The sequence below is a fragment of the Strix uralensis genome, chromosome 2 (assembly GCF_047716275.1).
Source record: "Strix uralensis isolate ZFMK-TIS-50842 chromosome 2, bStrUra1, whole genome shotgun sequence".
NCBI classification, from domain to species: domain Eukaryota; kingdom Metazoa; phylum Chordata; class Aves; order Strigiformes; family Strigidae; genus Strix; species Strix uralensis.
In genome coordinates, this window is record NC_133973.1 from 122682814 (window position 1) to 122695604 (window position 12791).

General features: G+C 39.1%; 1 protein-coding gene across 5 annotated transcripts in view; it reads left to right on the forward strand.

The window, feature by feature from the left end:
* PDGFD (platelet derived growth factor D) overlaps positions 1 to 12791 on the forward strand; it is a 146655-nt gene that overhangs the window by 61875 nt on the left and 71989 nt on the right. The gene's annotated exons all lie outside the window — the stretch shown is intronic.

Here is a 12791-nt window from a genome sequence, read left to right on the forward strand (position 1 = left end):
TCTCTTCTAGGACAGATAATTCTGAGAGGGGAGGGAGTGAATTTGCATATATTATTCATGCTTGTTAGAAAACAAAGAGAATACAGTAATACTTGTCTTTTTCCAGGCCTTTAGGTCCACATGTAACTTCAGAGATGTGAGCAGTTGCACCAAGTGCTGTTGAGGGACTTCAGATCCCTTTTTCAAATGGCAGGAACTCCCTTCACCTCAGTCTCTGCCTGAGGATAGGTGAAGACCTATGAACAGCTGCCTCTCAAGGTCTAAAGTGCTGCTTATTGAATACAAACTTATGAAAAAATCTATTTAAAATAAAAATATTTTCCATGCTATAATCCTCACTAAGCATGATCTGAATGTCTTCAGACTCTCAAGGAGTAGCTGCTGGGTCCCATAGCAGTTTTCTCTGACTCACATTATAAAGTCAAGGTGCTGCTGCGAATGAAAAATACTGCAAGGTCCCTGGAATAATTCTTTTGTAGGGTAACAGAAAACTATCATCTCCCCTGTAACTGGACTGTACATATCTGTCTTCTCATTTGGCAATTTTTGCTTTATTCATTTAAAATGGAGGGTTTGGAGAAAAAAACCCCTCTCAAAAAAACCCCAAACAAAACCTTCCTCCCCTTATATTAATGGACATCTTTATTGCATGTCTGCTGCTACTACTTCTGTTTTAAGACATTTTCTAGATTGCACAAAGCTTTACAATGTTGCCAACAAAACTGGTAGTTAGATTATTTGTTCTAACGATCCTTCTTTACCTGATACTACAATTGCCTTGTTATGTTAAGTTGACCCTTCCATTTTTCTAAAGGTAGGTTCCGTGTGAAGGGTACATTAAAAGTACCTGTGACAGAAAGATTAGATAATACTGTGTTAAGAACTGCTTCTTCTATACACATCGACCTTTTCCATTAACTGAACAAGCATTGACAAACATGCTCCTTCCAACGGTTAGGATTCACAGTGGAATAAATTGATATAATTGTTCATCTATTCTTCTGCTTTTCGTTATGTGTGTACTTTTGAAGCATGGTGTGGGAAATGTGGTTGGGATCCATAATGAATAGTGACAAGTAATGATTGTCATATCTGTCAAATGCATAAATATGCTGTCATGCTGTCACCCTGAATGAAGCTGAAGGAAAGATGTTGACCGCTTTGCTATATAATAATTTCTGGGAAAAGACAAGGTTACAAATTAGTGCAGCTGGGAACTCCTTTCTCCTCATTCCTTTTCCATTCAGTATTTTGCTGATTTGAAAGATTGCTAGTTTAAATACCATGTACAGTCCCTGAGATCTGCTTACATCCTATTCAGCCAACAAGAGCTACTAGTCTTTCTCAGAATGTAGCTTTGACACAGCATTTAGAGAATTAAATTCGTGCTTGAATTTAATGGAGAAAGAATGCCATTACTTTTTTTGGTGTCATTTTAATTAGTTTTGCTCATTATCCCTAGAGGCATCTAGAATAAATCTGATTCATGAACATACACTCCATATTGCTTCTGGAGTCAAGCTGGGAGATGCCTCTGTGTTTAGTTATTAATATTTCCCTGTAAGTAGCCAAAGAGCCATACCTCTTTCCCATACATAGGTATTCCCATACATAGGTTACCACAAATATATGTGGTTATACATACATGTATATATACACATTTTATAAGTTATCTTCTGATCTTCAGATTTAAGATTTAGAAAAGGCAATTTTGGCATCATCTGGTTCCCACAGATCTCCTTGATCCCTCTTACTAATACACTCAGTCTGACTGTGGGGCTGACCTTTGAAAATGCTCACCATGAGCTCTTGCCCTGGCTGAAGGATAGGTGCTTGCTGTTCATGTTGGGTTATTCTACCCATTCTGCCACTCTCTTACTGCATGATCTTGAACAGTTCAGTTAAATGCTGCAGACATAACATCTTAAGGACCTGTTTGCTGGAGTGGTCTATGGGGCACTGCCTTACCCCACTGTGGGGTAAAGTTTGTAAGGAGAAAGGCAGAGATAACAGAGTATCTCAGTATAATTCAGCTCAGAAGTTGAGCAAGCAAGAGACAGTAGGAAACCAATCTTCATTTGTTCTGCTGTTCACAGAACTGTTGTTTCTAACCTAATACATTTTGGTTTGGGGCTATAGCCTGTATCCTGCTGCAAGTTATAATGTATGTTCATGATGCTCCTTTCTGGTTTTATCATCTGTGAACTGTTTGTCTGACAATAATGTATTTGTTGATTCTTGTATATATATCAAGATCTATCCCTTGTCCCCATTTTTGGTTTTATTTCCTTTTTTTTTTTTTTTTTAAATGATGTTGTGAGTATGACCTGTTGATCATGGATTTGGACATGATTAGGCTATTGATTAATTTATTTATTAGGTAGCTAAATTCTGCCTCTTATCTCAAAACTGCTCTGAAAACACCTGTTCAGTGAGGTTTGAGAAGAGGGGATCCCAAACTTTACTTCTTTTCCTCAAGCTATTTTATTCTGTCTTCAGCCACGGACTTCTGAATGAAGATAGTCCTGTGTCCCCCCGAGACCTGTCTAGGTGTTACTGTAGTGTGTGTTAGCACCTTTAAGACAAACTAAGAGACATGAACAGTAAGTCTCGTTTACTCTCCATTCCTTATCCAGTTTCCTTTCCACAGTAGCATTCACCAGCTTTTGCATCAGTGATGCGTATAAAATGCAGGCAAACAATACTTGTCTAAGTTTTGTTTGCCACTAAGTTGTTCTCTACAGAAATCCTTTCTCTTTGGGAAATCATTTATCTTATTACTCCATAATTTTGGTTGATTGTCAAAAAAAAATTTTTAATCACAATTGTTAACTATTATTTCTGGAAATTTAGTATTATGCAAAAGCTTTGCTGAAGCAAACCATCTGGGAGACAGTGCATTCAGGTTTGGATCTTGAGGTCTGAGTCCCTAGTTAGTTCTGAGTCTCTTTCTCTAATATAATTGCAATACCCAGACATGGAAAAGGTCATCAGAAATGTTGCAGAAGAGCATGATTGTTATCAGAAAAATGCTCTCTATCATTTGAATCCAGTCTCAGAATGCAAATACACGTAACACAATGCTATGCATATGATTTTCACATTTTGGTCATGGAGTTAAGAAGACAAAAATAACATTGCCCATGGTTTCTCCCTAGCGGGAATGAATGAGTATTGCATAAAACATTGCATCCTGAAGAATAGCAAGTCCTTGCTCTTATATTGTGTGTAATGCTTATACATCATCAGTAATTTTTGATAATATGAGTTCTGTCCGCTACTTCTCTTTTCTTTCATTTCTTTGCCTGTATTTTATGTATTTTTTAAAAAAGGAAAGCTTTACCAGTTTTTTAAAGAAAAGCATTTCCAGAGATTAATGTAGGTTTTCAGCAACCACTTTCTAGTGGTAATCCCTCCACAAAAATGGAAAAAATGGTGAAATACAAGTGATTGATGATTAATGGTGGAGTTGTTTCTTTATGGGTTTGATGAAAAGGTCGATTTAAAACACAACTTTATGAATAATAATTGAATTTTTATATTCAAGTTCAGATGTCACTTTATAAGAAAAGCTTTAGCATTTTTTCTCCCTCCCTTTCTCCAACTACTTTTGTACTGATTTTGCCATAAACACAGCTCCATTTTTCAGTCTTTTTCCTTCAAAGGAATCAAAGACAAAAGTCAATTGCATACACACTGTTGCCACTGCTGGAATATGGGGGTTTTTTCAGCATCTTAAGCATGTGCTGCTACCTCTGAATGGACACAGATTATTGAACAATAGTAAGATAATACAGAGAAATCTTCAATCTCTCAGTTTATTGAACATGCTAGCGTTCTTCTGCCTTTAAAGACTAATAGTTTTGCTGGGATATGTTCAACTCCTTTGATGTTTAAATATTAGATGCTACAGCTCTTTCAGACAACATTAAACAGAAGTGATAATTCCATTCAATTCTTGATGGTTGGCAAAATTCTCTTGCTAATATGTATGCCATCTGAAGGGACCTTGTGCACATTTTCACACTAAAAAACTGGGTCCAGAGAATATGAGGTGTATATTGCTTGCATTTTAAATGTACTTCACAGTCAAGGTTTTGGATTTGTATTTGATTTCTTTTTTGGCATCGTTTTTTGATTCTATCAAAACCTCAAGGGAGTTTCTGCATTGACTTCCGTAGCATCTGAACTGGGCACATAGGAGTATGAAAACCAGTTACTTTGCCAAGGAGTTGTTTTCCTTGATCTGTTTGGCCAAACATTGATTTTGCTCCCCCATGTGCTTTGAATGCAATTTGGAATTAATGCCTGCTTTTATGACCAGCTTTTAAGGCAGGGAGCAGTGTTATGTCTTTCCTAAGCATCTTTACAGAACAGCAACATCACAGCTGCTAGAAGAGCTTTGCAATCTATGTGTGTTAATTACTGCTAAAAAGGGCTTGGAATAAAGTAGGTATGATTCTATTTATGGTTTTCCTTAAAAAATGAGGTCCAGCCCCAATGTCTCATTTGCATGCAGGAAGGAAGCCCACTGTTTAAGTCAGGAGTGTTTTGGCCCTTACCCATTTTTATCAAGGTGTTCAATTCTGGGAGACCAGCTCTGGTCCCAGTAGTCTGGAGAGTGTATTTCATCTGCCCTTCCTGCAGTCCTGAGTCCCTCATAAGAAAGAGTGAGGCCTTGAAAAATCCACTTCTAAACCTCACCAATGGGACTCAGCCACAAAGAAAGAGAGAACCGATGAAAATACTTTGTGCCCAAAGGCGTTTTGATTTTTTAAGCTAGTTCAGCTAATCTAATTAAAATATTTTACCTTTTCTTGCAAACTTCCTTTTCTACCCTCAGACCACATAGTGTTTTTCTACTGCCAAACACTAGACATAATTAGTAATGAATCTGAATGTGAAGTGACTGTTACTTTTTACATATTCTCCTATCACTTACCATTGTTGCAGTGATCTGGTTTTTGTGCTCCTTCTCCACTTCTTTTCCTACCCTGTCTGTTGTCATCACCACAGCTTTTGCAGAAGAGTTTTGCATAACCATATGGTCCCTAGCTCAGGAAACGCCTTGAATCCTGAGGACTACAAGTCGCTGCCATAATACATTTCAAGAGCAACAGCCATGTTATAAAGAGACATCTCGTCACTGAAGGTGTCCCCAGGCAGTTGTGGCTTGCTTCTTTGCCAACTCCAGAGGCAGACTTCCAAGGAGTTGTGGTCACTCATGTACTTTATCTTAAAGTGCACAGCGGAAGCTGGCACCAGGGTTGTTTTTCTGAGCATTGGGTGTCTGTGGTTAAGTTAGGTGCAAAAACCTTGTGTAGACCTGTATGTGTTTGAAGGGGGGAGCAAATTGAGAAATGTGTTACCTATCATCGTGATCAATGATATGCAAACAGTCTGGTGGTTTTCTTTGTGTATTTGTGGAAGGAGGGGAGGGAAGGGAAGGATGGCTTAAGCAGCATATGATGTGATTGATCGACATGTTGACTAGCGTAGCAAAATCCCATCTATTTGTATGGTTTACATCTTTCCCAACCATGAAAAAGGGATGGGGAGAAAAGAAACATAGAAACAAAATCCAGCATGAATGAAAAATTGAGCCCAACCCTGTTGCTGATGAAACTAATGCAGCTTCAAGGAGAATAAGATCATGTCCTAAGAGACAGGTTACATGAACATCCACAAATACCATTGCCCCCTAATTCTGCTTGGCAAGAACAGTGGGGGCATTTCTCTCCAGATTTCTATTTTTCGTTCGGAATGTGCTTAAGCCCCTGGGTGTCTTCTATAATAATCAATTCCCTTTTTAATGACAAGCAGAATCTAGAATAAAAGATACTATAACAAGGGAGCCTTTCATAATAACCAAATGCAACTTGATTGTGGTTTGAGGTTTTTCAGTTTCTGTCTGCTTGGTTTCTTTATTTCATGCTGGCAATGGCAATGAGAGGGATAATAAAACATACTGAGATCAGGCCTATTCTGTTAATCATACTACTTCCTGCAAAAGTATGAAGACACTTAAAAAATACTTGTGCCATGAGCAGATTCTGTTCAATAACAGCACCCTTTTTGTGTCGCTTCTTTCTGTAGTTTCTAGAAGTAGCTCAAGTAGCTTTCATTCTGAACGAAGCAATGTTTATGGTTTCTTTAATCACTATTTACTTTCAGTAAGAGAGCTTTTTCAAGTAATGGGAGTAAAACATATTCTTCTATCAATCAGTCTAAACATTAAGAAAGCTATGTAGAAAACTATTATAATTTAATTATCAATGTACTCATTTAGGGGAAAAAAAAATCACCAGAGGCATGCATGCAGAAGTGTCTTAGCTGTGTATGCAGATTCTCAAAAAATAGCTGTGAATGTATAATTCTGCATGCACAGAAATTCAGACTATCAACATTTTGACTTCTTTCACAGTATGCAGTGCTCCATGGCATGCCTGATGAAAAGCTGATGTAATCTGCCAGAAAGTACCTATTAACTCTTACAAACACAGGATCAGGAGTAATATGTGTCCAGTCGGTCTGTGTTTGGGACCTACTGGGTGTGGGCTGTGGCAGAACGTGGAGGATCAGGCCCCGTGGAAGGTGCGGTGCTCCCAGGCACCTAAGAATAGAGGCAGAAGTTTTACAGAGTGTGCCGGTGGAGTTCAGAAATACAATTCTGCCAGAACTGTAGTATAAATACGATGCCCAAGTGGTATTTTTGGATCTAGCCATGCTCTGGGGTATAAAGAATATGAGTAATGACAAATGTATTGATTCTCCTGATAAAACAATCCAGTGTCCAATCCGTCTGAATTGTAAATTTTGTCTGAATCCCAAGATAATTTAGATTCCCTTGGTGATATCTATTTAATATGTAACCTCCTAGGACTACAGTCTGTTTCCCATTATATTTGTCAACACCTACCATAACAGAGCCTTGGCCTTAGTCTGCAGGAATTACTGGATATTAACAATATTGCTGCTATTACAATGATGCTAATAATTTGTAGCTCTAACATGTCCCTTTTCTTTTCCAGCAACCAAGAAAACTCCCTTCTCTTATCTGCCACTGTTGAATTTGGAGAGTAATACTACCTTTAACGTCCTTCCACTAACCTTAGATATTTATGGTAGCATCAAATGCCTTGGCAGTCTTTGCCTCTTGCTCCTTTAGTTTCTGAGAGAAAATACAGTCTGCAGGCTTCCTCATAATCAGCCATGCATTATGTTCTGGTAGAAAGTTGTCCTCTGCAAACTCTTTCCTTCTCTAGTAGTTGGTCCAGCCTGTGAGTGCTTGTCTTTTGGGGGGAGAAAAAAATGAATCCCAACATCCATTCTCAAAATCTCCAATTTTGAAAATAAATCTCCAATTTTTGAATTTCTCTTTTCATTGTTTATCTTGTTTCAAGCCTGCAGTTCACTTGATTTTTTTGTCCTTTAATATTCCCTTTAACAAAGTGCTGTTGCCAATGTACTTTCTTGGCACCAGCTTATCCAAGCTTTTTCCTGAGCTGACTCCTTATGCCCTTGGATTTCTTGACTAATTGTTATAGGACACAAAGATTGATAATTCTACATCTTGACATGAACAGCAACCAGTATTTGGAGAATGTGAAGAACTCAGCACATATCTAATTTATTCTTAGGCTTTTAATGACTAGTTGGCATTTCTTTCAGGACTTGCTTCTTACAAGCAGTCTTTTTATGGCCATATGGAAATATTGAGATGATTCAAGAAAGGGAGGAAAAAAAAGCACCCAAGTCAAATACCATGCCCAGGAATCTGCTATTTAGGTGAATTTTGAATTAAGGGCATGAAACAAAGTACATGTTTATGTCAGTAACACAATGTTAAAGGGATTACATTAGTTGTATAAAATTCACAAATGGTATAGAATTTGAGTAATTTTATAAATGATAACCTGTGCATTTTAATGTCAGACTCTTACTTCAACATCTGCTCTGTATGAAGTAGTGAAAATTTTATTCAAAAGGTGTGATCAGGAAAAGAAAATACATAACAGGAATTATTGCCTGGGTGAGGGCATTGATCATTGCATTCTGGTAAAGGGCTGAGTGTTTTCCTTTGCTCTCTGGTAATGGCAGGGAGCTCAGAGGTCTTGCTCCTACCAGCTGAAGAGCAGCTGGAGTCACTGCATGCTCGCTGCTCAGCCCCAGCTCCAGGACCGTAAGGCAGACCGGCTCCACTTTAATCATCTGAACAATACTGATTTGCACCTGTTGATGAACTGATGTTCTCTTGAGTCACATGAGAGTGCACGTGGGTGAGACTTTCAAGAGTGCCTTACAGACCCCAGCAAATTATAACCCCACTAAAAATGTGAAAAGTAGGGAATGAAATTAACAAGTTCGGCTGAATGCAGCTACTTTTGTGTCCAGAAGATAAATCATAAATAACAACAACAACAAAATTGATCTATTGTCTTTTAGTATTTGTTTAGAAATACATGAAAATTAAATGTTTTCCTTTGGATCAAACAATTCATCCCATGTTGATATAAATAGGAATCTTCCCCTCCCCAATTCAACCTATGAATGAAAACTGTCCATTATTTCTTCAACTGTAATTAATAGGTCAGAGAGGCACACCTTGAATTTTCCCTGATACCACTAAGAGCTGATTTAGTTCAATTTCTCATGAGTTCAGTGCATCTCTGCACCAGGCATTTACTGCTCCTGCTGCTTTTCAGATTCTGCATCCTGCTCTTAAGAGTTTTCTCTTCCCCTTTTCATGTGCTGCTCTGGTCAGATCCTCAGCTGGTGTAAATAGCTGTGATCACTATAAGGAAGCTGCTGATTTACACAAGCAAATGATCTGGTTCCAGGTTGTCTTACTTCTTTATGAAAATGGTTTTAGCTAGCGATCTTTGTCTGTAAATGTCTGATCTGAGTTTATTAACATCCTCATATGCCTCAGACAAGTGTTTTTTAAGGGTGTTTTCATTTTATTTCTTAGGAGAATTTTATGTTTATTCTTTCTTTATTACTTAAATGATGCATTGAAGAAATGAATTGTCCATTGAGATGGGTTTAGTGGAGCATTAGTTTCTTCCTTGACAGAATGGTTCTCTGCATCCATTAAAAAGTAGGAACGAAAAAGAAAGGCATTTTATTTAAAGTTTTATGTATGAAATAACCAAGTAAATGTGTATATGGGTAGACTTGAATTGGCAGGTGGGGGATTACCAGTCCCTTAATTAAAGTGAATGAATCAGGAAAACTCATGGCCTTTACTTTGCAGCTGTTTACAAGGCAGGCTGTAACCTGCAGGTCTGCTGGGATTTCAGGTTTTCCTGTTGCTTTTTGGGAATGCCAACACCTTCTGCCAGTGCATGCCAGCACTGAACCTGCTGCTCCTGGGCAGGCAGGGAGGGAGGGAGACCCGCCTTCTCCTTGCCAAATATTTGCTGCACAAATCTTGGTAGTGTTTGCTCATGTCAGTGCAGATTTTAAAAGTACGTACGGACCTGTAATTTGGAGAGGGAGCGTAAATGTGGGCAGCCTGTGCCATAGCACTCTCCATCCTATCTGTAGCCCATGATGCTCTGGGGGAGCGCAGCAAGGGCGACGGCTCTGAAACACTGCCCCACATCTTCACCACATCTGCACTGAAAGGGCGAGGACTGGGTTGGCAAATCTGATGTGTGGGAAGGAGGTGGGGTGAAATGTCTGGGTGCAATTCCCCCAGTGCTCTTGCAGCTTCCCTGAGCTGGCATCTGCTCTCCTCCCCTCCCACCATAGCCGATTCCAGCATCTCACTGGTCCTTGCAGCTGCCCAGCTTCAGCTGTGAGCCGAGAGAACAAATGACTGAGCATGGAGAGAATCAGTGTTCATAACAGCTCATGAGGTTTACGATGTAGGAAGTTTGTTTTAGTAACAAATCAGAAGTGAAGGTCTGAGAAAGATGGAGCTGTTGTGAGATGAGGAGCACTCTGAGAATGCAAAAAAACCCCCCTTACTTTAAATCAAGTAAATCAATACAGAGGCCAGCAACTGATAAGATAGTAGTGCAGAGCTGCCTAAATAAAACACTACTTGCACTACTCACAACTGATTTTAGTAACACACAGTGCAGCTGTTATTTACCAAAAATGTCAGTTATTTAATTGTAGTTTATACTAGAAGGTATTCAAGGTCATAGTTGTGGTATTTTCTTAATTATAGTCTAAGCTATAAAAAAACTCCAGAACATTTCACCCTAGGGAACCCAAAAATGGTTGTTTCCATTCCATCTTGTTGAGTACTCTTGAGTGTCTGCTGTAAAGTAGGACTTCTGAAGTCTCTAAATCAAGAAAGGTTTAAGATTTTATCCTTTGATGGACTATTCTTCCATGGTTTCCATAGCAAAGACTGAGATAAACGCAGCAGAAATGACTGAAACAGGTTGGAAGTGCAAACAAACAATGAAAAAAAAAAGGTCTCTGGAATTCTTTCCAACAAATAGAAACCAGAAAAATACAATTTTGACACCAAATTTCTCATAAATCCTGTTTTCATATCTGTTTTGCCAAGCTCAAATTTTTGCTTTTCTTTCTTGTGTCAAACACATGAACTTTAATATTTTTCCTCTTTTGGGCAAGGGTTCAACCTGGCAAGAGTGAAGTGGCTTGTAACTGTTACTTTCTGATCTTTAAATGCAATAAAGGGACATTTATTCTTCATTTTTTCTGGAAACTGACCAAAGCACAGTTTTAGGCAGTGCTATGGTGAATTTATTTTTCTTTTCTTGGTGCCATACCTTGTAATATCTGGCTCAAGGTTGCTGAAGCTAATAAAAAAATCCTGGCATCATATATTCTGTTCTTGTTATAAATGGAGATGGACTGATGCTAAATTTTTTGTCTTACTGGACTATAATCCTAGATGCCATGAAAATATGCAGAGCTAACTGAGTAGAAAGTCACTTGTTTGGGTAGTCCAAAGAGTGCCAAGGTAGCCTTCTGCATTTCAAGCATTAGTGTGGAAAAAGGTTTTTCTAGGAAACGGGGCGGTATGTCCCTGTCTCCAATCAATAGCTCTGATGCAGAGTGTTCACAATATGAAATGATGTGAGAATACTGTGTTTATTGGACTTTCTCACCCTTTTTATCTCAGTCACATAAGCCTCTTATCAGGCTCCTCTCCAGCCAAACAGCTGCTCAGATCTGTGTTAAGTGATCAACACACAGCTGTGCCTTTCTAGTGGACAGGACCTCAGTGTGTGACGTTCATCTAGATATGCAATATCAATACCATCACAGAGCGGAGGTGAGACAGCAGTGAAATAGTCTCCTTTGACTTTCGGGTTGACATAGTGCTTAGGGAAATGGTGTAGTTAAGAACAGTCAGTGTTAGGTTAATGTTTGGACTAGATGATCTTCAAGGTCTTTTCCAACCTAGATGATTCTGTGACTTCCGCAGACAACACAGATGGAGGGTGGACCTTCTCACCATAGGGCTACCCGCAGGCTGCAAGCCTTGGTCTCCACATGCTGGATCCCGCATGCTCCCAGGCACCTACTCCTGTCATGCCTGCACCAAGCATCAAAGTCCAGCCACATGCATACCACCATTGTGTGCTTCTCTGCTTTTTTGGTATGCAGTCCAGGTCAAGTAAGGCACAGCCTGAGATTTCTCCCTTAAATCATCTGCTCTGACACCTACAGGCATTTCTCCACAGCATTAGGCTTTCAGCAAAGTAGGGGCAAACTGAGTTTGGTTAGTTCACCATGTTTCTCTGGAAGCTTTAAGGTGAGGGGGTGCTGATGCTGTCTGCTGGTTAATGGTATGTTGTCTCATGTGTCTTCTGAAAGCTGGAGGAGTGAAATGTGCTGCTTCGTGTTCCTGATGGTGAGATCCGGAGCCAAAGCTGGCTGAATTTATCATTGTAACTGCTCAATTCTTCTTCTGTCAAACATTTCACTGAATCCACAGTCAAAGGACAACTTTGAAGTTTGGCTTTGCCTCCAGTGTGATTACATGGGGGACTCCAGTTTTCCGTTTAAAAGTGAGAGTTCATTGAAGGCCCATGAAAGTGAAGGATTATTTAATTCTTGATTTGCCAACAGTATGCTCAGCCCTATTCAGAACATGAAGATATATAATGTCAGCTCCCCATGGAGTCTTAGCAGAGTCCTGAATATTGTTTCCTCCACGCAGGTTTCAGTGTGTTTTCATCTGCTCATGCAGTATCTGTTGTGGCTCTAACTTAACAAACCTATAAGTAGGGAAACGTGTTACAAAAGGTTTGGGAACATGTGCAGCAGAAGATCCCAGTCCTGCTCTGATAACACATTTTTCAGCTGAAAGTGTGTAAGTTGAAATTTATTTAATGGGTGAAATGAAAACCTTTCATTTTCCTTCACCTTTCACCTTCAGGAAGAAAACCTATGTGCATATCTTCATTTTATTGCAATCCAATTTGCTAGAAAAGGAGAAAACAACCTACTGAATTTTTAAAAAATTATTATTCTTCTTTGTAGTTTTCCCATCCCATTTAGGGAGCTTCTGGGTAAAGAACAAAACCTAGTTTTCTAAGGGCATTTCCCAGTGAGGGCTTTGGAATAGAAATCTGGAGAGATAGGTTTGATTCTTTGTCCCATCACTGATTTGCTGAATGATATAAATGTTTCTCCAGACTTTCTGGTTCTTCCATCCTTTATCCTGAGAACTGTAAACTTTTCAGAGGAGAGGTTGTGTCTCACTTTGTGTTCATAGTGCATAACACAACGTTGATCAAAATCTCCAACCACCACAAAATTGACAATAAACACGTTAGGTTCACATAGACAGGAGC